This window comes from Neovison vison, chromosome 12 (assembly GCF_020171115.1).
Source record: "Neovison vison isolate M4711 chromosome 12, ASM_NN_V1, whole genome shotgun sequence".
Taxonomy (NCBI): Eukaryota; Metazoa; Chordata; class Mammalia; order Carnivora; family Mustelidae; genus Neogale; species Neogale vison.
The window spans coordinates 64,820,008-64,845,168 of NC_058102.1; positions in this window are offsets into that span (position 1 = coordinate 64,820,008).

A 25,161-nucleotide genomic window follows, 5' to 3' on the forward strand; every position below is an offset into this window, starting at 1 on the left:
GAAACCCCATAAGACTATGAGTTGGTTTTTCAGCTGAAACTTTGCAGGCCAGATGGGAGTGGCCTGATTTATTCAAAGTGCCAAAAGAAAAATCCTGCAACCAAGAATGCTCTATCCAACATGGCTATCATTCAGAATAGAAAGAGAGATAAAGAGTTTCCTACAATAACACAAGTTAAAGGAATTCATTACCACAAACCAACCTTACAAGATATATTAAAGGGATTCTTCAGAGAGGAAAGATCATAGGCAGGCGTAAGAAAAATGGGAAGCAGAAGAGCAGTAAATCAAGTATATCTATAAAAATCAGTCAAGGGACTCACAAAATAAAAAGATATAAAGTATGACATGATATACCTTAAATGTAGGAGAGAGTAGAGTAAAACTTTAGTGCTCTTGGGGCGCCTGGGTGGCTCAGTGGTTTAAGCCTCTGCCTTCAGCTCGGGTCATGATCTCAGGGTCCTGGGATCGAGCCCCGCATCGGGCTCTCTGCTCAGCGGGGAGCCTGCTTCCCCCCCTCTCTCTGCCTGCCTCTCTGCCTACTTGTGATCTCTCTCTATCAAATAAATAAATAAAAATCTTAAAAAAAAAACTTTAGTGCTCTTAGAATGGGTTCAAACTTAAGTGACCATCAAATTAACATGGATGGCTATATATAAGTTATATATAAACCTAATGGAAACCACAAATCAAAAACCAGTAATAGATATGCAAAAAATAAAGAGAAAGGAATCTAAGTGTTACACAAAAGAAAGCCAAAGACTGCGGAAGAAAGGAATAGAGAACTTCAAAATCAACTGTAAAGTAACAAAATGCAATAAGTACATACTTATCAATAACTACTTTGTAAATGGACTAAATGCTCACATCAAAAGACAGGGTAACTGAATGGATAAAAAAGCAAGACCCATCTATATGCTGTGTATAAGAGACTCCTTTGAGACCTAAAGAAACATGGAGATTGAAAGTTAAGGGATGGAAAAACAATTGTGAAAATGGAAGTGAAAAGGAAGGCAGGGCAGCAACACATATATTGGACAAAATAAACCTTAGACTGTTAAAAGGGGGAAAGAAGGACCCTACATAATCATAAAGGGAACAATCCAACGAGAAGATAGAATGATTATAAATATTTATGCACCCAGTATAGGAGCCCCCAAATATATAAAGCAGCTATTAACAAATCGGTAGGAATATAGTAATAGGGGACTTTAACACCCCACTTACATCAATGGGTAGATCATCCAAACAGAAAATCAAGAAGGAAACATTGGCTTTAAAGGACACATTTGACCAAATAGATGTAACAGATATTCAGGACATTCCATCCTAAAATAGGAGAGTACACATCCTTTTCAAGTGCACATGGAACATTCTCTATAATACGTCACATGTTAGGTCACAAATCAAGTTTCAACAAATTAAAAAATATAGAAGTCATACCATGCATCTTTTCTGAACACAATGCTGTAAAGCTAGAAGTTGACCAAAGAAAAATATCTGAAGAAAACACAAATACTTGGAGGTTAAATAACATGCTAGTAAACAATGACTGGGTCAGCCAAGAAATCAAAGAATAAATAAAAAATATATATGTAAACAAATGAAAATGGAAACACAATGGTCCAAAATCTTTGGGATGCAGCAAAAAGTATTCTAAGAAAGAAGATTATAACAATACCAGTTTACCTCAAGAAACAAGAAAAATCTTAAAAAAAAAAAAAGAAACAAGAAAAATCTTAAACAACCTAACCCTACACCTGAGGGAGCAAGAAAAAGAAGACAAATCCCCAAACCGGCAGAAGGAAGGAAATAATAGATTAGAGTAGAAATAAATAAAGTAGGAATTTCAACAACAAAACAATGAAAAAATGACAAAAGAAAACAATGGAATAGACCAAGGGAAATAGGAACTGGTTCTTTGAAAAGATCAACAGCCAGACTCATCCAACAGAAAGAGAGAGAGAGAGAACTCAAAATCAGAAATGAAAGAGGAGAAATATCAACCAATACCACAGAAATATAAACAGCTGTAAAAGAATATGAAAAACTGTATTCCAACAAACTGGATAACCTAAAAGAAATGGATAAATTACTAGAAACATATTAACCCCCCAAACAGAACTAGCAAGAAAATTTGAGCAGACTGATTACCAGCCATGAAATGAAATCCATAATAAAAAAATTCCCAAAAAACAACAGTCTAGGACCAGATGGCTTCATAGGTGAATTTTACCAAACATTTAAAGAGTTAATACCTATTCTCCAACTAGTCAAAATACAGAAGAGGAAGGAAAACTTCAAATTCATTCTATGAGGCCAGCTCTACCATGATACCAAAACCATATAGAGAAAAATACTACAAAAAAAGAGAATGGCAGGCCAATATCTCTGACGAATGTAGATCTAAAAATCCTCAAATTATTTTAAGCACACTAAATCCAACAATATATTTTAAAAATCATTCACCATGATCAAGTGGGGTTTATCCTGGGACGCAAGTGTAATTCAATGTTTGCAGATCTATCAAAAGGATACACTACATCAACAACATGTAGGCTAGAAACCATATGATCATTTCATTAGATGCTAAACATGTGCTTGACAAAGTGCAACATCCATTCATAATTACCCTCAAAGTTGTTGCAGATGGAATAGAACTCAACATAATAAAGACTATATATGAAAAACCCACAGTTCATCATACTCAATGGTGAAAAACTGACAAGACGAGAATGTCCTCTCATCACTGCTATTCAGCATAGTACCGGAAGTCCTACCACAGCAGTCATGCAAGAAAAAGGGATAAAAGACATCCAAATTGGTGAGGAGGAAGTAAAACTTTCACTATTTGCAGATGACATGAGACTGTATATATGGCAAACTCAAGACTCCATCAAAAACCTACTGGAACTGATAAGTGAATTCAGTAAGGTCACAGAATACAAAAGCAACATAGAGAAAACCTCTGCATTTATACACACTAGTAATGAAGTAGCAGCAAGAGGAATTAAGAAAACAATCCCATTTGCCATTGCACCAAAAAGAATTAAATTCCTAGGAATAAACTTAACCAAGGAGGTAAAAGACCTGTACTTTGAAAAGTATAGAACACTAATGAAAGAAATTGAAGATGACACAACCAAATGGAAAGATACTCAGTGCTCACGGGTTGGAAGAATGACTATTGTTAAAATGTCCATACTGCCTAAAGCAAGCTACAGATTTAATGCAATCCCTATGGAAATACCATCAAACAATCTCAAGATTTGTATGGAACCACAAAAGCCTCCAAGTAGTCAAAGCAGGCTTGAAAAAGAAAAACAAAACTAGAGGTATCACAACTCTAGATTTCAAGATACACTACAGAGCTGTAGTAATGAAAACAGTATGGGTACTGGCACAGAAGTAGACACACAGATCACTAGAAAAGAATAGAGAGCCCTTCCCCACCAAAAAAAGAATGGAGAGCCCAGCGATAAACCCATGATCATATGGCAATTAATATACTACAAAGGAGGCAAGAGTATGCCATGGGAGAAGGTGTTAGGAAAACTGGACAGCTAAAAGCAAAAGAATGAAACTGAGCCATTTTCTTATACCATACATAAACTCAAAATGGATTGAAAACCTAAACATGAGATGTGAAACCATAAAAATCCTGTAAGAGAACAAGTAGTAATTTCTTGGACATCGGCTATAATATAGCCTGTGGTGTGTGTGTCTGTGGGGGGAATTCCAGGAGTGCCCTGGTTGGCTCAGTCACTTAAGCATCTGCTTTCAGCTCAGGGCATGATCTCAGGGTCCTGGGATTGAGCCCCACATCAGGATTGCTGCTCAGTGGGGAGTCTGCTTGCTCTTCTCCCTCTGCCCCTTCCTCCCCCTCTGGCTCCTGTTCTGTTTTTCTTTCAAAAAATAAATAAAATCTTGAAAAAAAATTCCAGATGCGCCTTAAATGGTAATCCTTCCTGATCCTGTTTCATTCTCTCCATTAGGTTCAGTGTACAAGTGCTGCCTCTGGGTGGGTTGGAAGTTTCTCAGGCAGTCTACTAGAGAGTGAGGCCACAAAAATCAATGAACAAAGCGTTGGAAGCAGCCCAGACAGCAGGGCAGCTGTCACCAATCTGAGAGCCGAGAGAGGCGTGTGCACCAGAGGGAGTAGCTGGGCAGCGGGAGAGTCTGGGGGAGTAGCTGGGCAGCGGGAGAGTCTGGGGCAGTCTGGGGCGGGCAGCGGTGATGGTGGAGGGAGAGGAGGGCTGTGTTGAGGAGAGGAAGGAGTGCAAGGCTCTCCGTGGACGGAGCAGGTGAAAGAGGGCACATGGTCCCTGCAGGTCATGTGAAGAAGCTCATCCTGGAGATCACCCAATTTGAAAAAGAGATGTCGCAGGTAGATGTGCCTCTCAAGAGCTAGAAACTGGAGGCTTCTCAAAGGGTTTGGAATGTGCAGGAAGAAAAGAACAACTCAGGCAAGAGTGACTTTTTCCCACAGGACCCCCTTTGGCATGAAGGGATGAACTGGGACAGATGGGAACTAAGCAGCAAGCCTTTATGGGGCCCAGTGTCCCCCACGCAGCTCTCTTGTGTATAGTGACCCCCATTCCAACAACCTACTGAGTGAGGACAGTACCTTCATTTCTCTTGCTTGCCAGCCAATGTCTCTGGAAACTTCCACGGCTCTGCTCTCACTACTGATTCCCAGACTATCCAACTCCACTGATCTCTTCTCATTCAAGTTGGTAAATTAGAATTCCTTCACAGTGGATGATCTCTGGTCTTGCCGTTAGCTCCTCCCTCTTCTTTTTCACAGCACTTGTATGTTTTCCTGTTCTGCCTTGAATTGCTCATGCTGCTGCTTGCAAATCTGAGGGCAGATACTGTGTTTTACATAGTTTTTTGGTACACATTTTGTCTTCTTTACATACTCCACAACTTGTGGTTAATGTGAACAAATGAATGGATACTTGAGGTTCTGCTATTGAGCTTAGAATGCAGAACTTATAGGAAGCTAAATAAGAACTCAGAGACAGGTAGCAGGCAGCTGGCTTTTAGAAGGACAAAACAAGTGTACCACAGCAGCCACGTCCGCTGCTGGATGATGAAGTAGAGAATATGCCGCCAGAGGGAAGCTGCTGACTGGGGATTACTCTGGTCTCTACTGTAAGAAGGTCAGGGAGGGATAGTAAGGATCCCCCAAACTGAGAAGGCGCTGCGGGACTGGAAATGAAGCAAGTGATGCCATACAATTTACACAGCTTTATCAGGGTAACTTACTGACAGCAGGGATCAGGTGGAAGACGATTCAGGCTCCGGACAGTTATTCTCTGCAAAGGCTGGACCTTCGTGTGTAGACTTTTTAGAGTGAGGAGATGCGCAGAAAGGCACTGTAAGAGATCAAAGGGTTCACATGCACTTAATTGGCAGCTCACCTTTCATTAGATCTCGTGGCACCACCTGTGTATCAGGAAAGGGAGAGGCTATGTTATCTCTAACAGATTCATGGGAGGCCAAAACAAGCCTTTCAACTTGGCCTTGGTGGGCATTTCTGAAGCAGAAGCCCAGTTTCTGATGTGCAAAGTGGTTTTTCAAGATTACAAAAGACATTCTTTGTTACCTTCAGTGACAAGGCTACAAGGCTTCAGGATTCAGATGTTAGATCTAACAGGTCATCATTTCCCTCTTAGTTACTGGTCATCCTTGCTCCCAGGGATGGCTACGCAGCAGACCTCATGGAACACCAACACAGATTTCAGCAAATATGGGGATAGAATTTCCATTTCTGCATAGCTCCTTGAATCTGTGCCTATTATAAAGAAAGAATGAAACCGATCAGTTTGTCATTACCCTCTATGGAATTCCTCTGTAGAGCATGGTTTTGCTCAACCCCCCAAAAAGGTATCTGGACTCCCTCATTGTCTTCAAAGGCAAGATATGGGTGTGGTAGGCAGTGATGAGTGGGCACAGCTGTTAATTCAAGGGGAATGATACAAGTGACTCTGCTCTTGTGCTGTGTTCCCTGATAATAGTAAGTATACAGGATTACAGGTTTTATTTTTTGTTTTTATGGGTGGTGTGTTTTGGGACACAGTGTAACCCTACTATAGTATGTGTTCTTACAATTTTTAAAAAATCCTTTCAAGCATCACAGGACTTCTGGACACTTGTTTTTAATTCCCCCTTGATACCTTGTTTCTCTACTACATTCTCTCAGCTTTGCTGCTCATCATGTATTGATCCAGAATTTAGCCAGTAAAGGAAGAGAAACATCCATGCTATTATTTTTTAAATGACTCCAAGCCCATTTCAAAAGTAGCACTCATATGTAGTTATCATTATGTGATAATGATAATATTATAAAAGCCTCTGAAATAATCATTTAGAAAATCATACAAATTACCATTGGGTATATTATTACTGTATTTTAGAGTTTCATGAAAAAAATTTGGAAAGACAAAAATTTTGTCTGTAACTCAAGGTTTGAGTATTTTCAAAATAAAAAATACATTATTTTAAAATATATTTTAAGGGCTCCTGGGTAGCTCAGTTGGGCGACTGCCCTTTGGCTCAGGTCATGATCCTGGACTTCCAGGATTGAGTCCTGCATCGGGCTCCCAGCTCTTTGGGGAGTCTGCTTCTCCCTCTGACCTTCTCCTCTTTCATGCTCTCTCTCACTCATTCTCTCTCAAATAAATAAGATCTTTTAAAAATATATATATATATATATTAATATACTACACACAAAGGGAAAGTCATTCCTGTTTTATTCAAAGTAACTTAATATCATTCTATTCTGTAACACTGTTATAAAGAAAAATTAGTAGCTCAAGAGCTGTACTGTAAGTATAGCAATTGTGGTGGTTGTTGGAATTCAGCTATCTACGAACTACTTCATCACATTGAAATAAATCAAAGCCTATACAGAGCACTGTAGAATAAATATAGGATTAAGAAAGAATTGTTCACATTACATCACTTAAATGATAGATCCTAATCCCTATAATAAAGTCAAACATTGCCATGCTTGCAAAAGAATGAGATCATAGGACTGACTTTTTCATCTAAGATTAAAGAATCCGTCTAGAGTGATCACATTACCACAGCAGCCCTTTGTGTTGCCATTCATCCCATCTTGGCATTCTGTGTTAGACCTTCCCATTTTGTCTTGGTGAGTTTATCAGGGGCTATTAGCACCACACGTAGGGGCCAAGAGTTATTAAGCAGCCATCTACACTGTGATTTGGAGGATCATGAAAATGATCACTGTCCACAAATATATTTCCACTACCCTCTGTTAGGATAGCTACCATCTGGGTGGTGAAAGCTTTTCAGAATTCTTGACATCTTTGTTACTAAAGAAGTTGGTTGTTTCCTCTCCAAAGCACAAGACCTGCAGAGCAACCTTGTCATCTGGTCAGTGGTGATGCGTACAGTACTAGCAAAGCAATGAATTTGGAATAGATAACTGACACACAATGAGGTTCATAATCTGGTCTTTTGTGGCTTTTCTGTTAAAATGAGTACTAGCTAAATGCACACTATAACTTATATAGGAAGATTTAAAGGAATTACATGATACTTCTTTAATTTAAAGTTTATCAGTTATACCTTGACCTACTCTTGGCTTACAAATTTAAAATGAAAAATTTCTAAGAATATCACAAGGCTTTAAAACTTTGTTTTACATCAAAAACCCATTTGGGGAAGATTATAAATAGGAAGATCCTAAGTTCACCTGGTCTCATGGATGCACCTAGGTAACACCCAGATCAGTGTAAACAGCCCAGAAAATGACTAGCAGACTCCACTGCTAATCATAGGGAAGAGGCCACACCGACAAATGGTAGGAAGGGTGGATATGTGATTAGGAATCCAAATGAAGGGTGAAGATGCAATTAGGAACCAAACTGACCTGAGACTGGCCATGGGAGGGAGGGACACCACAGACACAGAGAAGGAGGGGGAGAAGAACCCACAGCAAGCACCCAAGGCACAGGGGACCCACAATGGGAAGACAAATCCCATTTTTGACTCTGAAAACCAGAAGGGCTTAATTGGTGAGGTATTACAATCAATGGAGTTCAACACCAGAAACTTTAAAAACCAGTGGCTCAGCCCTGGGAGAACCTGAGAGCAACAGAAAAACAAGTCTCTGCCCTTAAAGGGAAAGCATAACAAATAGCACTGCAGAGATAGAGCATAGAAGCAGTAGTTTGACAAACACCTGGGGTATATGGGAAGATCTATTTAGTAATCTCAGGATGTGTGCTGGAGGAGCAGGAATTTTTAGGGGACTTCTCTAAGAACTAAAGGGGGGGGTGGGCACCACTTCCCTCCCTGTTCCTCCACTCCAGATACGCAGATACTTGTGGGAACAAGTGTAGTGTCAACACTCTACACCTAGCTTGCTAACAGCTGCTCATCCCCATGCTCTTCTCCAGACCCACTCCCTATAACCCACAAAATAGCATATTTGGTGTACCTCCCATAGCAGACCTACAAACACAATGCTAACACCCTGTGCCCTACCCCCATATTTTCTAGTGGACCTGCTCCCTTTAACATGACCTCCTTAGGAGTTCTCCAAAGTGGCTTCAGGTCTCCTCCAGCAGAAGGTGCAAAGCTTGCTAAAATTGTGAACCTCACCCCCATGTTCTTCTGCAAAGCCACCTTTTCCAACCTGCCCTCAGCAGGGGTTCATCCAGAGCAGTGCCACAAGTCTGGAAGTGTGCAAGCAGCCCTGACAGGAGTCAGCATCACCCCAAAGTGACTCTTGTCCTGAGAAGAGGGGAAGATACCACACACACCATTTCCACTGCAGCCCTAGCAGTGGGCTGGAGGCAGACATCTGGTCTGTCTGCAGACTCTGCCCAGCAATGAATGTCTCTTAGAGGACAACACAGGGAAAATGCCCTGCAGTTCAGTGTGACCACAGTTCTGGCAAATGCCCAGTCTGACCCAACACAACTCAAGCCCAATGCAGCCCTAGATCCACCCATTGACAACCCAGGAACCAAACTCTTGCCACCACAGGTGAAGAGAACCATTGCAGATGACTGGATGAGAGCAAATGTGGCTCAGTCACAATAGTAGGGTGCCTACAACAAACATAGGAGACACCCCTGAAGTGCTAGGTTCTGAACAGGAGATACTGTGCTGTGGGGCACTTTAGGACCATGCAAGACCACTAATTTCAAGAGCAGGAGACATAACTGGCTTTCCTAACACCCAAAAACAGACCAGAGAGTTAGACAAAAAGGAGACAGAGGAATATGTCCCAAATTAAAGACTGGGACAAAAATCACAAGAGAGCTAAGTGAAATGGAGATAAGTAATATGCTTGATAGAGAATTTAAAGTAATGGTCATGAGGGCACCTGGGTGCCTCAATCAATTAAGCATCTGATTCTTGTTTTGACTCAGGTCATGATCTGAGTGAGGGTCATGAAATTGAGCCCCATCTCAGGCTCCATGTTCAGCAGGGAGTTTGCTGGTGACTCTGCACCTCCCCTTTTTTGCCCCCCCTTTCTCAAAGAACAAATAAATATATCTTAAAATAATTAAGTAATAGTCATAAAGATACTCACTGGACTTGAGAAAAGAGTAGAGGACCTGAGTCCCTCAACAAAGATGTAGGAAACTTAAAAAAGAACTATTAGATATGGAGAACTTAATAACTGAAATTAAAATGCATAGAGGGAACAACCACTAGACTAGAGAAAGCAAAAAAAAAAAAATGGATCAGTGAGTTGAAGGACAGAGTAATGGAAAGCAATTGAACTAAATAGGAGAAAGAAAAAAGAATAAGAAAAGAGAATAGATTAAGGGAAATCAGTGACACCATCAAGGGTAACATCATTGCATTTATAGGGATCCTAGAAAGAGAAGAAAGAATAAAGGCAGCAGAAAATTTCTTGAAGAAATAATAGCTGAAAACTGCCCTAATCTGGGGACTGCTTTATACATAAATGTCATATATAAACCTAATGGTAACCACAAATCAAAATCAGTAATAGATATACAAAAAATAAAGTCAAAGAAATCTAGGTATATCATGAAAGAAACCTAGCAAACCACAAGGGAAGACTGCAAGAGGAGAAAGGAACAAAGAACTACAAAATCAACCAGAAATCAAGGGAGAAATGACAATAAGTACACACCTATCAATAATTACTTTGAATATAAATGGCCTAAATTCTTCAACCAAAAGAAGGTGACTGAATCGATAAAGAAACAAGACCCATCTATATGCTTCCTACAAGAGACTCATTTCAGCTCTAAAGACACATGCTGATTGAAAGTGAAGGGACAGAGAAGCAAGTATCATGCAAATGTAAATGAAAAGAAAACCAGGGTAGCAATACTTACGTTGGACAAAATAGACCTTAAACAAACACTGTTATAAGAGAGAAAGAAGGACAAGACCTTACATAATCATAAAAGGAATAATCCAACAAGATATAATTGTAAATATTTACATTGAACATGGGAACACCCAAATACATAAACAGCTATTAACAAACATAAAGGAACAAATCGATAGAATATAGTAATAGTAGGGGACTTCCACACCCTACTCAGACCAAATGGACAGATCTAAAAGGAAATCCCCATGGAAACAATGGCTTTGAAGGACACACTGGATTAGATGGATCTAAAAGATATATTCAGAACATTAAACCCTAAACAACAGAATACACATTCTCTTCAAGTGCACTTGGAACATTTTCTCCACAATAGATCATGTGTTGGGCCATGAAAAAAGTCTCAACAAATCAAAAAATATTGAAGTCATACCATGCATCCTTTCCAACCACAATGCTATGAAACTAGGAATCAACCATTAGAAAACAATCTGGAAAGATCACAAATACATGGAGGTTAAGTAACATATTACCAAACAATGAGTGGGTTAATCAAATCAAAGAAGGAAAAATTAAATACATGGGGACAAATGAATATAAAAACAATGGTCCAAAACCTTTGGGATGCAGCAAAAGCTGTTCTGAGAGTGAAGTTTATAGCAATACAGGTCTACCTTAAGAAACAAGAAAAAATCAGTTGCCTGTCTGGTTCAGTTGGTAAAACAATGCAACTCTTAATATTGGAGTTATGAATTCAAGCCCCACATTGGGTGTAGAGCCCACTTAAAACAAAATTAAATAAAAATTAAAGAAAAGAAGCAAGCAAAATCTCAAGTATACAACCTAACCTAAAACCTGAAGGAGCAAGAAAAATAAGAACAAACAAAACGCAAAACCAGTAGAAATGTTGCCAGGTGAACTGGCAGGACCTCAGGCCCTGAGACCTTGACCTAGCTCATCCAAAGATTTTGCTGATGGCTCTTGGTTTTGTTACAAGAAAGAATTCGAGGATAGACAACACAGAGGATGAGTGACACAAACAGGAAAATTTATTAAAGCAAATGTACACTTTTCAGACATGAGAGTGAGAACGAGAGGGAGAGAAAGTGTATGTGGGTGAGTGAGCTACTCTGCCCTGGGGTTTGAATTTCTATCTTTTATCAACAGTTGTTAGGAAGGGGGAGGAATATTCACTACTTGCATGGAATTCTTGGAAGCAGTGTTTCAGGCTTTCTCTTCCTTAAATTGTCAAGGGTTTCTGCCTATTTTGTCAGCCATCTTGGGCCTGTCTGGTTTAATCCAGCTGCTTGTGGCTTTGTTTTGGACTGCTGCCAGGACAAGTCTCTGACCTTCCCAAGAACTGGCCATGACTTCCTCTTTGTGGCCTCCAGGTATAATGTTAGAACCTAATTGCCTCTAACATTCACGCCTCTAGGATTCTGGGCTCTTAAAATCTTTTAAGGGAAAATAGGTGACAGTCCATCTTCTGTAACTACTTCATGCTGGTCGGGAATGTTGATCCTGCTTGAGGGCTCCAGAAGTCCTAGCTATCTAAGTTTTAGGAAACCTGAATGGACAGTGCCGTTAGAAGTCATGGCTTGATCTAGTGGGTATTGATAGTCATTTGTTCTGGGGTTTCTTTGGGGGTTGTTGTGGACCACCATCTGGAGATTTACCTGACTGGAGGCTTTCTTTAACTTCTGTGGCTGAGCTGATCCATACACAGCATGATGTGTTAGCTCTTATGCAGTCTTTCTGATTTCTGTAAAAATGTAGTCAAGGGGCTCTTGTAGCCAAGTTGTTTGTTGCCTGATTTTATCTATATGGATTCTTACTTCTCAGGAGGTACAGGTACAGCAGGTGGTATTAACTATCATATAGACTGTCTTGCTTAGCATGCAATCAGTTAATAAGGCATTTCTATGGAAACAAAAGAAAAACATAGGTTAATGGTTGGAGCAAACCTAGTGTCTGAGTCCTAAGTGCTGCCAGTGAGAACATTTCTAAATGTCAGGCTCGAAGCATCCTCAGATTAGGGACCGGGGGAGAGCAAACTGAAGGATCCTTTTGGTTTGTGGTTCAAATCCTGCTCGCGATTTTTGAGTGGCCAACAGGCAATAGGCACTAAGATTGTTTAAACATGAGTTTTATGGCAATTTCTCTCAAGTTGACCTCAAGTTGTCCAGCTTCAGTTTGTAGGGCTTTGGAAAAAAGGGAAATTTTTGTTCTCAATGACTCCAAGTCAAGAGAATGAAAGAAAATTGGAAATCTTTAGTTTGGAGAGTCCTAGCCAGATATTCAAGGAAACCAGAACAATTCAGGACCCAGCCTGGTTTTGTAGGCAAACAATAAAGTTTAAGACCATCAGAACTAGAATCCAACATCCACAAACATAATATTTCTCTAGAATCACCCTCATTTTCATTAAAGATAGCCACATCAAGACATTTATTTGTAAAACAAGTCCAGTTTTAACAAACCTGGCCTAATTATTTCCATAAGCTTAGCAAGAATGTTAAAAAACTTAAATGGCCCATCACCAATCTTCTTTTCTAGGGAATTTCAGATTGAACATTTAACAGCCTCTCATGTAAGGCCAGAAGCCAAGCCAAATACCTGCCATCAGACATGACTGCAATAGCTATAGATTTGGAGGAATTCTTCTCAAGGTCCCTCAAATATCCTGGGAAGAAATTTGGCACCTGCCAGGAAGTAGCATTCTATACTCAACCTGGTAAGGCTGCTGGGAACTCTGAGTAAGGTGTCTGGCCAACATTTCCTAGGGGTTATTGGCTCCATCAAGCTTTAATTCCTTAAAGCTGTGTGGTCATATCTGTAATATGCATATGCATGCTGCTCTCAAATATGACATTCCAGTCAAAGCCTTGATAATATAATCAATGTTTCCAATGGTCTCCAGTTAAAAGAACAGATTCCTATTGAAATTATGTAAACAACTGCAGTTGCCATGAAAGAGAGATTACTTACTGACAGTTTCTGAACTCTAGAGGGTTCTGGTAGAGAGAAAAGTTAAATGTGTCAGTTTGTTCACAAAAGAATATTTTATCACATCTACCTTCTTAAGGGAAGACATTTCCTTTAATCTGGTAGAGCCAACATAAAAGAACCAGCAATGTTTTAAACAAGAGTCATAAAAACCATAATCATCTTTCTCAATTCATTCAGTCCCATGTTACTAATTCTCGTTCTTTTTGAATGCAGCTTTTACATTAGTTCCAGAAATTCCTACCCAGTTTAGTTTTATGATCTTAAAGATATTAGAAATCTGTATTTGTCAAAAGTCATTTTCATGAATATCCTTGAAGATGAGAAACATTCTGCAGGAGCTTCAGAAGAGTAATCATAAATAACAAAAGACTCAAAAGTGAACATGGTCAAAGATCTGGTAAGAGTTCATTATCATGCAGGTAACAAGGAAATCTGGTTATTTCTGTGACATAACATTTTAGTAATTAGAATGTAAAGTGATGACTTTTTGCCAGGACATATTAAAACTTCAGGGTTTTCATATATTTTCTGGAATAGTTATATCACGTACTCTTAAAATACAACCTAAAGAGGTTTATCACCATTTTTTGGACAATGATTCTGTATAATTTAAGATATCAAGTATACAAACCTAATTAGACAAAGACTTCATTTAGAACTCAAATCTTGGGAAATTTGTTAAAAACCTGAGAAAGTTTTAGAGTGCTTAAGTAGGATGACAGATCATTATAAAACTTAATATTTAACTATCTAATTAAACCAAGGTGGCAATAAGAGATTCTACACAAGGTTATACAATTGTAAACAAAACTTAACTATTTTAATACTGAGAAATTTTAGTTCTCTTAAGTAATCAAAGACATGATAGACAAAACACAGAAATTTTGGTTTTCGGCCAACAAAGAACAGAAAAACCCACATTTATTTACAATTTCTTATCAAGAACAGACCAACAATACAAGAAAACTTTGTATTTTTAACAGAGAGTAAACCACTTTCAGTGTTATACCAGTGCCCTCCTAAAAATTCATCCATTCCAATCTCAGTCTTGATTACAAAATTCTTTCTTAAGTTTTCCCTTTATAAGCCTTTTACAATTCTCTTTTTCACTCAGATTTTGTCCTCAGCCTTCTCTCTCTTGTTTTAGGAAAAAATTACTTTCTTTTACCTCAACAAAAATGTATCCTCATCCCTCAACTCTTTCCTAAACATTTCCTACTCCTATCCTACCTGCAGAGTTGCTTCCCTTATCATTTTCAATTACATTTAGAAGAATTTTACTTTAAGAAAATTAGTCTCCGATGAAAACTAAGTAGTAACTGTGAACTCTGTTATACCAGAATTCTTTAGATCAGAAATTTATGAATATATTTCACAATTTCTAGAAACACCTTTTTTTTTTTAACATAATACAACTTTAGTAAAGCTTAAGACATGTTTACTACCAAATCCAAGTATCCTCAGTTTCTCTGCAATAAGAAGCCCAAATCAGACAAACCTACATTCAGTAGATCAATGCTTTAGTATTCTATTTTATTTGGAAAAGACTTAGCTATCCAATGAATTTAACCCAATTTATCATTTAACTTAGCAAAATTTGAATGTTTTAGGTTAGCAAATATTTTGAAAGATATTTAAAAGTTTTAGCTACAAACCTTTTTGTCTGTTATTAAGACTTGTTTTTAACTTGTTAACAATTGCCCATGAAAACTTCTATGAGACAGACAAATTAACCATCAATTTGAGTTGTCTTTTTGTTGACAAATCGCAACAGAGATAACATGAGCTTATCTGATCTTTAGTAAACCTTGTAAGAATATGTAATGTTGATAACTCTAAAAAAACATGTTTATTTTAATTAACTGAACAACCTTGAATGTGGTGCTTGTATCCACTAAAAAGTCAATCAATTTGCTCCCAGTGTCAATTTTACTTGGGACTCCTGCGGGGAAATCGAGTAGATGGTTTAAGTCCAGGGAAGTCCTTGGGTGCCTTCATGCTGATTTGGGAAGTGCTTCAGTTTGAACTTCATAAGGAGGTAGCCCAATAGCTTGGGGTGGTCTTTGCTCCTCAACAGTGAGGGTAGGGGGAGAAGGAGCCAATGGTGGCAGAGGCACAGAGGATGGTATAGGAGATGGTTATGCAAGCCATGTCCATGGTAATGTAGAAACAGGAGTGGGGGAGACAGGGCACAGGGGCTCAGCTGCTAATGCTGAAATGCAGCCAGCAAGGCTGGAAGCAGATAAAAACCCAGAAGGCAGAGAAAGAGGATCCTAATGTGCACATATGTGAACTTACCTAAAGCTCATCAGGTTGAACAGCTGAACAGATGCAGGTTTTCTTTCCACAATGAATAGTGAGAATAGTCAGTCCATGCTGGGTCAGAGAAGACAGGGAGCCTCCCTAAAACAAAAGGAGTTTTGACAGGATGAGAATACACTGACAGCAGCCTGCATTCATAGGTAGACTAACCACAGACAATTGACTCCAATTATCATAGCAATTAACCTGGGATATGAATGAGGGAGAAGTTCCCCATACCAAAAATTGGGCAATATTCATTCAATTCTCTCAAGATAGGTTGCAGATCTGACACACAAAAGAAGACTCAAACAAAACAAGAGACTCAGGAAAAACAGGGGGAGGCTTGTACAATCTTGTCAGTAACCTATTTACAAGAGAGGAGAGAGGGGCACACTGAGGACAGAACACAGGTGAAGTGGTAGATTAATAGAAGTAGAACTGCCTGAGGCTGTTGATCAGCTGACAGTGGGTTGAGGGGTAGAGGGTAAGGAGAATGGTGTCCTTGGACATCCTGAAAGGGTATGGACAGATCAGAGTTTTGGTATAAGGCCATAAAGACCTGACCATATGGGAGATTGGTACCCCTTTTTTTCCCTCCCCAGAAGAGATCAAGTTGTAATATAGTATTATAGTTGAGACTACCATTCTCTGGTCAGACTTCCCTGTCCTCTAGTTTACATCAGGGCCAAGCAGTGTTACAAAAGAAGATAGGTGTTTTTCTTTCTAAGCTTTCTTTCTTTCTTTTTTTTTTTTCATTGTCTCACATATTCTTTTATTTAAATCTTATAAAAATTCTGGGAGGCAAGTATTATTATCAATTGAAGACCATTTGAAACCTATAAAAAGTCACACAAGAACTGTGAGGCTTATGTTCTCAGATCTCACATTCAATACTCTTCCCCACTAGTGCTACCCAATAGTTTTTTGTTTTGTTTTGTTTTTAATTAATTTATTTATTTTCAGAAAAAACAGTATTCATTATTTTTTCACCACACCCAGTGCTCCATGCAATCCGTGCCCTCTAGAATACCCACCACCTGGTACCCCAACCTCCCACCCTCCCCGTCACTTCAAACCCTCAGTTGTTTTTCAGAGTCCATAGTCTCTCATGATTCACCTCCCCTTCCAATTTACCCCAACTCCCTTCTAACACCCCTTGTCCTCCATGCTATTTGTTAGGCTCCACAAATAAGTGAAACCATATGATAATTGACTCTCTCTGCTTGACTTATTTCACTCAGCATAATCTCTTCCAGTCCCGTCCATATTGCTACAAAAGTTGGGTATTCATCCTTTCTGATGGAGGCATAATACTCCATAGTGTATATGGACCACATCTTCCTTATCCATTCATCTTGGTTCTTTCCATAGTTTGGCGACCGTGGCCATTGCTGCTATAAACATTGGGGTACAGATGGCCCTTCACTACATTTGTATCTTTGGGGTAAATACCCAGGAGTGCAATTGCAGGGTCATAGGGAAGTTCTATTTTTAATTTCTTGAGGAATCTCCACACTGTTCTCCAAAGAGGTTGCACCAACTTGCATTGCCACCAACAGTGTAAGAGGGTTCCCCTTTCTCCACATCCTCTCCAACACATGTTGTTTCCTGTTTTGTTAATTTTGGCCATTCTAACTGGTGTAAGGTGATATCTCAATGTGGTTTTAATTTGAATCTCCCTGAGGGCTAATGATGATGAACATTTTTTCATGTGTCTGATAGCCATTTGTATGTCTTGATTGGAGAAGTGTCTGTTCATATCTTCTGCCCATTTTTTGATATGATTGTCTGTTTTGTGTGTGTTGAGTTTGAGGAGTTCATTATAGATCCTGGATATCAACCTTTTGTCTGTACTGTCATTTGCAAATATCTTCTCCCATTCCGTGGGTTGCCTCTTTGTTTTTTTGACTGTTTCCTTTGCTGTGCAGAAGCTTTTGATTTTGATGAAGTCCCAAAAGTTTTTTTTTTTTTTAAAGATTTTATTTATTTATTTGAGAGAGAGAGAGACAGTGAGAGAGAGCACGAGCGAGGAGAAGGTCAGAGAGCGAAACAGACTCCCCATGGAGCTGGGAGCCTGATGCGGGACTCGATCCCGGGACTCCAGGATCACGCCCTGAGCCGAAGGCAGTCGTCCAACCAACTGAGCCACCCAGGCGTCCCTGAAGTCCCAAAAGTTTATTTTCGCTTTTGTTTTCCTTTGCCTTTGGAGACATATCTTGAAAGAAGTTGCTGTGGCTGATATCGAAGAGATTACTGCCTATGTTCTCTTTCTAAGCTTTCTAGTGGGAACTGGTCCCAGTGTCTCAAGATACATCTTAGGAGAGAATTTGGGGATGGACACAGATTTTTCCATTGTCTTCAGGGAGAGAGGACTACTTTAATGAGAAAAGGAGCAAAAAAACATGGGCTCTCATTGTTCCCAAGAGGGGGCTCTGATCTCCTGAGAATGTTATAGAAGCCCGGAGTCTTATTATCCTGAAGAGAGATGATTTTCTCCCAGGATCTCAATAGGACCTTAATTAGGAACTCTTCCAGAGATTTCTGATGGTGAGTGGACTGTGGGCATCCTCAGCCTGCTGTCCATTTGCCCCCTGTCATCACAGTGTGACTAACATGCTATGTGATGAACTGGCCAGCCTTTGTTCTAGGGCCTGTGCCTCATCCTGGCACCTAGAGTGACAGGAGTGATGGCCCTCCTGAAGATCCTGATAGGAATGATAAAAGCAATGTTCAATAAGTAGCCCTGAAGTACTGAGGTGGACTCCTCAGAAGTGGATATCATTATGATTTCAAGATCTTGAAATATCTTATTCTCTTCATTCTGCTAGGTCTCTCGACAATTGGTGGCAAACAATGGTTGCCAAGGATAGGGGTTGCCTTAGATTTTCTAAGTATTTCTTGTCTGACTCACAGGAACATTTTGATCTCTTTTACTTTGTAGCCCATCTAGATAGAACTATCCTCTATATCCCATTTTCCTCTGACTCCCTGAACTGCTTGGGTTGAATGGCATTCAGTTAAATGGTGACTAACGCAAACCCACAGGGAAAATCTTGTTGGGTGGGGTCCCTTGCTAGGGTATAAATGGCTTATAGCCTATTTTATGGTGATCCATGCAAACAAAACAGTGAGAGTTACAGGATCTCTGTGGTGGGCAGCAGAACATCCCACAGGTCTCTCTGTGCCCTACCATCAGCAAGGGAGAGTCCTGAAGTAGGTATGAGAAGGGCCAGCTGAGGCTCAACGTGGGGCACCAGAGTGTCCCATGATCCAGGAGATGTGAAATAAATCTTACAGATACTCCACAATACAAGGACAAGTCTCTGCCATTCTCAAGATAATCTTTCAAAGTGACCTGCTCTTCTTGGTGTCAGCTTTGTGTTGTCCCATCTCTGGTAGTTGTCTGAGGGAACAAATGTGAATGGGCTAAGAGGAGTGAGTCTGTAGTTAATTAAAAAAAAAAAAAAAAAAAAAGAGACGGCTGCCTGGGTGGCTATCAGTTAAGTGTCCAGTTCTTGATTTCTGCTCAGTTCATGATCTCAGGGTTATGAGACTGAGCCCCATGTCTGGCTCTGTGCTAGGTATAGAGCCTGCCTGAGATACTCTCCCTCTCCTTTTGTCCCACCTCCTGCTCATGTGTGTGCATTCTATCTCTAAAATAACAAAATCTTTAAAAAAAAAAAAAGACAGAAAAGAGGAGATAAATAAGTACAAGATGCTTAACACATAATAGAAGGACCAAAAGAAAGATTTCTGAAGAGGTAGAGATCATCTAGGAATACAAGGATTAGTACACTAATACCAAGGATTAGTGTAATGAATCTCAGTGTGCTGCATGTGAGTGTCACTTCCATGAATGACCATTAACTACTCTTTTACATATCTCAGTTTCTCCCACTGGAAGTCTAAGACAACTGGGGAAGGGGGTCTCAGAGCACTGGAGGGTCAGTCCTTACATGTGTGTTCATGGATGAGCCAAGGTTTTAATTACCAGTGAGATGGAAAGCCCTATGGGACCTCTGTACCTCCTGAGAAATAATCTCTGACACTTCCATAAAACTCTTAGTCACCTAAGAGTGCTTTTGACTAGAAGGAGCAAGTGTCCCTTTATTCTTCAGAGCTGAAAATCAGTCTATCATAAATGCTATTGGACCATCTAGTTCTCAGGTAGATCAGAAAGAGACAATAGAAGAAAGGAGTGACTAAGAAACTCTCCAGCACAAGGTAGGCAAAAGTTGGAGACTCACTGATGAATAAGGTCACTTAACACACCATTACCTACATGGTTGCCAAAAGATGGTGCTGGGTAAACTAGGGAGACTCCAGGACCCTGAGACCTCAACCCAGCTCATCCCAAAGATGTCACTGATGATTCTTGGTCTTGTTACAAGAAAGAATTCAAGACACACAACAAGGTGGATGAGTGACACAAGCGAAAAAGTTTATTAAAGAAAAAATACACTCTTGAAATGTGAGAGCAGGTAAATTGGATAGAGAGAAAGAGAGAGGGAGGGAGGGAGAGAGAGAGAGAGAGAGAGAAAGAGAGAGAGAGAGAGAGATGAGCTCGGAGGTTCAGGTTTCTATCTTTTTCTTTTTCTTTCTCTCTCTCCTGCCCTTCCTTCTCTCCTTTCCTAACTTTTCCTTCCTATCCTTCCCTCCTTTCCTTTCTTTTTTCCTTCCCTTTCCTCCCTCCCTTCCCTTCTGTCCCTTCCTTCCCCCTTTTATCCCCTGAATGACCCTGAGATAAGACCTGAGCTGAGATCAGGAGTTGGATGCTTAACTGACAGAACCACCAAGGTGCTCCCTGGTTTCTATCTTTTATTAACAGTTGTTGACAAGGGGGGAATATTCATTACTTGGGGAGGGGGGATGGAGTTTTTGAAAGCAGGGTTTCAGCTTTTTCCTCCTTATTTGGCCTTGGGTTTCTGGCCTATTTTGTCAGCCATCTTGGGCCAATGGTTTCAAATACTGTCAGGACAGGTCTCTGACTTTCCCAATAGCTGACCAGGACTTCCTCTCTGCAGACCACCAGGCAGCCTGTTAGAACCTAAGGAACTGTCTCTAATGGAAGGAAGGAAATAATGAAGATTAGAGTAGAAATAAGTGAAATAGAAAAAAAAAAAAAAACCAATAGAACAGATCAATGAAACCAGGAGTTCATTCTGTGAAAAGATCAACAAACTTAATAAACCTTTTTCCAGACTCATAAGGGAGAGAAAGGGAGATGGTGATAGAGACAGAGAGGGAGGTAGAGGGGATTCAAATAAATAAAATTGGAAATAAAAGGAGAAATAACCAACACTACGAAAATAAATACAAAAGATTTTCTGAGAATACTGTGAAAAACTATACACCAACAAATTGGACAATTTAGAAGAAATGGACAAATTCCTAGAAACATATAAACCTTCTAAAACTGAACCAGGAAGAAACAGAATATTTGAACAGATGGATTACTGGCAATAAAAATAAGTCAGTAATAATAATTAAAAAAAAATTCCAACAAACAAAAGTCCAGGACCAGATGGTTTTACAGGTGAATTCTACTGAACATTTAAAGAGTTAATACCTATTTTCTGCAACTATTTCAAAAATTAGAAGACAAAGGAAAGCTTCCAAATTCATTCTATGAGGACAGTGCTACCCTGATACCAAAACCAGATAAAGACACTACAAAAAAGAGAACTACAGGCCAATATCTCTGATGAACATAGATGCAAAAATCCTCAACAAAATATTAGCAAACTGAATCTAATAATACATTAAAAAAAATCATTCACCACCATCAAGTAGAATTTATTTCTGGGAAGTAAAAGTGGTTCGATATTCACAAACCAGGGACACCTGGGTGGCTCAGTGGGCTAAACCTCTGCCTTTGGCTCACTCAGGTCATGATCTCAGGGTCCTGGGATCAAGCCCCTACATTGGGCTTTCTGCTCAGCTGGGAGCCTCTCTCCCTCTGTCTGCCTCTCTGCCCACTTGTAATCTTTCTCTCTGTGTCAAATAAATAAGTAAAAATCCTTAAAAATATTCACAAATCAATGTGATACATCATATCAACAAGAGAAAGGATAAAAACCATATGATCATTTTAATAGATGCAGAAAAAGCAGTTGACAAAGTACAGCATCTATTCATCCTCAAGAAAGTAGGCTGAGTGGGAGTGTACCTTAACATAATAAAGGCTGTAATAAAAAACCTACAGCTAACATCATATTCAGTGGTGAAAAATTGAGTTTCCCCTAAGGTCAGGAATAAGACAAGAATGTCCATTCTCCCTACTTTTAGTCAGCATAGCACTGGAAGTCCTAGCCATGGCAATCACACAAGAAAGAGAAATAAAAGACATCTAAATTGGTAAGGAAGAAGTAAAATTGTCACTATTTGCAGATGACATGAGACCATATAGACAACCCTAAAGACTCCACCAAAAAGCTACTAGAACTGATAAATTAATTCAGTAAGTTTGCAGGATTCAAAATCAATATAAAGAAGTTCATTACATTTCTATATACAAATAATGAAGTAGCATAAAGAGAAATTATCATGGATTGGGGGAACAAATATTGTTAAAATATCTATACTATATACTATACTATACCCAAAGCACTCTATAATACATTTAAAGCAATCTATCAAAATACCAATAGCATTTTTTTCACATAATTAGAACACATAATACTAAAATTTGTATGGAACCACAAAAGATCCCAAACAGCTAAAGCAGTCTTAGAATAAAACTGGAGATATCACAATCCAAAATTTCAGGTTATACTACAAAGCTACAGTAATCAAAACAGTACAGTCCTAGCACAAAAAATCGATACGTAAATCACTGGGACAGAATAGAGAGCACAGAAATAAACTCATGATTATGTAGTCAATTGATCTACAAAGGATGCAAGAACAGGCAATGGAAAAGAGACAGTCTCTTCAAGAAATGGTGTTGGGAAAACTGGACAGTTAAATGCAAAAGAATGAAACTGGACCACTTTCTCACACCACAAACAAAGATAAAGTAAAAATGAATTAAAGAGCAAAATGTGGGACCTGAAATTGTAAAATTCCTAGAAGATAGAAGTCAGTAATTTCTGACATCTGAAGTAGCAATATTTTTCTATGTCTCCTGAGGCAAGGAAAACAAAAGCAAAAATAAACCACTGGGACTACATAAAAATTGAAAGCTATTGCACAGAAAAGGAGAAAAAAATCAAGAAAACAAAAAGACAACCTACTGAATGGAAGAAGAGATTTGCAAATGATATATCAGACAAGGTGTCAGTATCCAAAAATATATAAAGAACTTAAACAATTCCACACCCAATAAACTAAATTATCCAATTAAAAAATGGGCAGAAGATATGAACAGACATATCTCCAAAGAAGACATCCAGATGGCCAACAGACCCATGAAAAGATATTCATCATCACTTACCATCAAGGAAATGCAAATTAAAACCACAATGAGATATTACTTTGCATCTGTCAGAATGGCTAAATCTACAGCACAAGAAACAAAAGGTGCTGGTGAGGATGTGGGGAAAAAGGAATCCTCATGCACTGTTGGTGAGAGGGCAAAATGGTGCAAAACAATATAGGGGTTCCTCAAAAAATTAAAAATAGAATGACCATATGAGTCAGTAATTTCGCTACTGAATATTTACTGAAATAATACAAAAACGCTAATGCAGAAAGATATATGCACCTCTATGTATACTGCAGCATTATTTAGTATAGCCAAGACACTGAAGCAACCTAACTGTTCATCAAGAGATGAGTGTATAAAGAGGTAGTACATATGCTATGGATTATTACTCAGCCACAGAAAATGAAACCTTGCCATTTACAACATCATTGATCACTCTAGAAGTTACAATACTAAGTAAAATAAGTCAGAGAAAGAATCTTAAATTCCACATTTATATGTGAAAACAATACAGTAAGGATAAAAAAGAGACAAACTTAGAAACATGCTCTTAAATATAGCGAACAAACTGTGATTACCAGAAGGGAGGTGGGTACAAGAAATAGGTGAAGAAGATTAAGAGTACACTCATCATCAGGAGCACTGAGTAATGTATAGAACAGTTGAAGCACTATTGTACACCTGAAACTAATATGACACTGTGTGTTAATTACACTGAAATTAAAACAAATCCATAAAATTTGCTTGGAGGAGTAGAAATGTAGATCTTTATAATGTTTTCAAAGTTAGGGTTGTCATCAACTTAAAATCAATTTATTAATAAAGTTGTTTTATGAAAGCCTCATGGTACCACAAAGCAAAATTCTATGGTATATACAGAAAACATAATGAGAAAGGAATCTAAGCATGTCAGTAGAGAAAATAAATTATGAATTAATTAGGGGGAAAAAAAAGAAAAAGAAAATGGTCCCAAACCTCTGGGAGGTAGCAAAAGCTGTTCTAGGAGGGGCAATTTCTAGCAATACAGGCTTACCTCAAGAAGCAGAAAAATCTCAAATAAGCACCTTACCTTGCATCTAAAGCAGCTAGAAAAAGAATAACAAACAAAACCTAAAACAAGCAGAAGGAAATAATAAAGATTAGAATAGAAATAAATAGGAGTGAGGCAAGATGACTGAGGAGTAGGAGACCTAAATATCACTGGGTCCCCGGAGTTCAGCTAGCTAGTTATCAAAGCATCCTGAACACCTACAAACTCAATAGGAGATCGAAGAGAAGAAAAGCAGCCATTCTATGAACAGAAAAGCAACTGACTTCTGGAAGGTAGGACATGCAGAGAAGTGAATCTGAGGCGATATACAGGAAGAAAGACTGCAACAGGGAGAGGCTGGCTCCCAGCAAGCAGTAGAGCAGCAAAGCACAAAATCAGAGCTTTTAGAAGTCTGCTCCACTGAGGGACATTGCTTCAGAGGCTAAGTAGGGGTAGAATCCTTGCTGGGTTAGGTTGGTCTCTGGACCCTCAGGGTCACAGAAAGACCTGGGGTGCTTGAGTGTGGCAGAGCTTCCAGCTATTGGAGTGAGGAAGCCAGCTGCGGAGATGGAGCCAAGGAGGGGGCTCTAAGCTTGGGGTTACCTTAAACCATGATCTTAGGCACCGCTGGGCCACTGTTCTTCGAGAAGGGACCCACAAGTGGAAGATCCAGGTAGACAGTTTTCCCTAACGGATCAAAATAAACCCTAAATCTAGCACATGGCTTTGTTCTAGTCTCCAGCCTGACCACCTTCTTTCCTCTTTTTTTCCTTTCCTTTTTCAACCAATTTCTTATTAATTCCTTTTCTAGAATCCTCTTTAATTTTCATCTTCACAGTCATCTTCCATCCCTTCTTCATGTTTACCCTATATCTGTATACATACAGATACAGGGTATATATAATATATATTATATACATAATATATAATATATATTAATATTATATTAATTTAATATATATCTGTATATATACATATTGTATATATCTGTATATATTATATATATATAATATCTATACATTATTATATTTATCT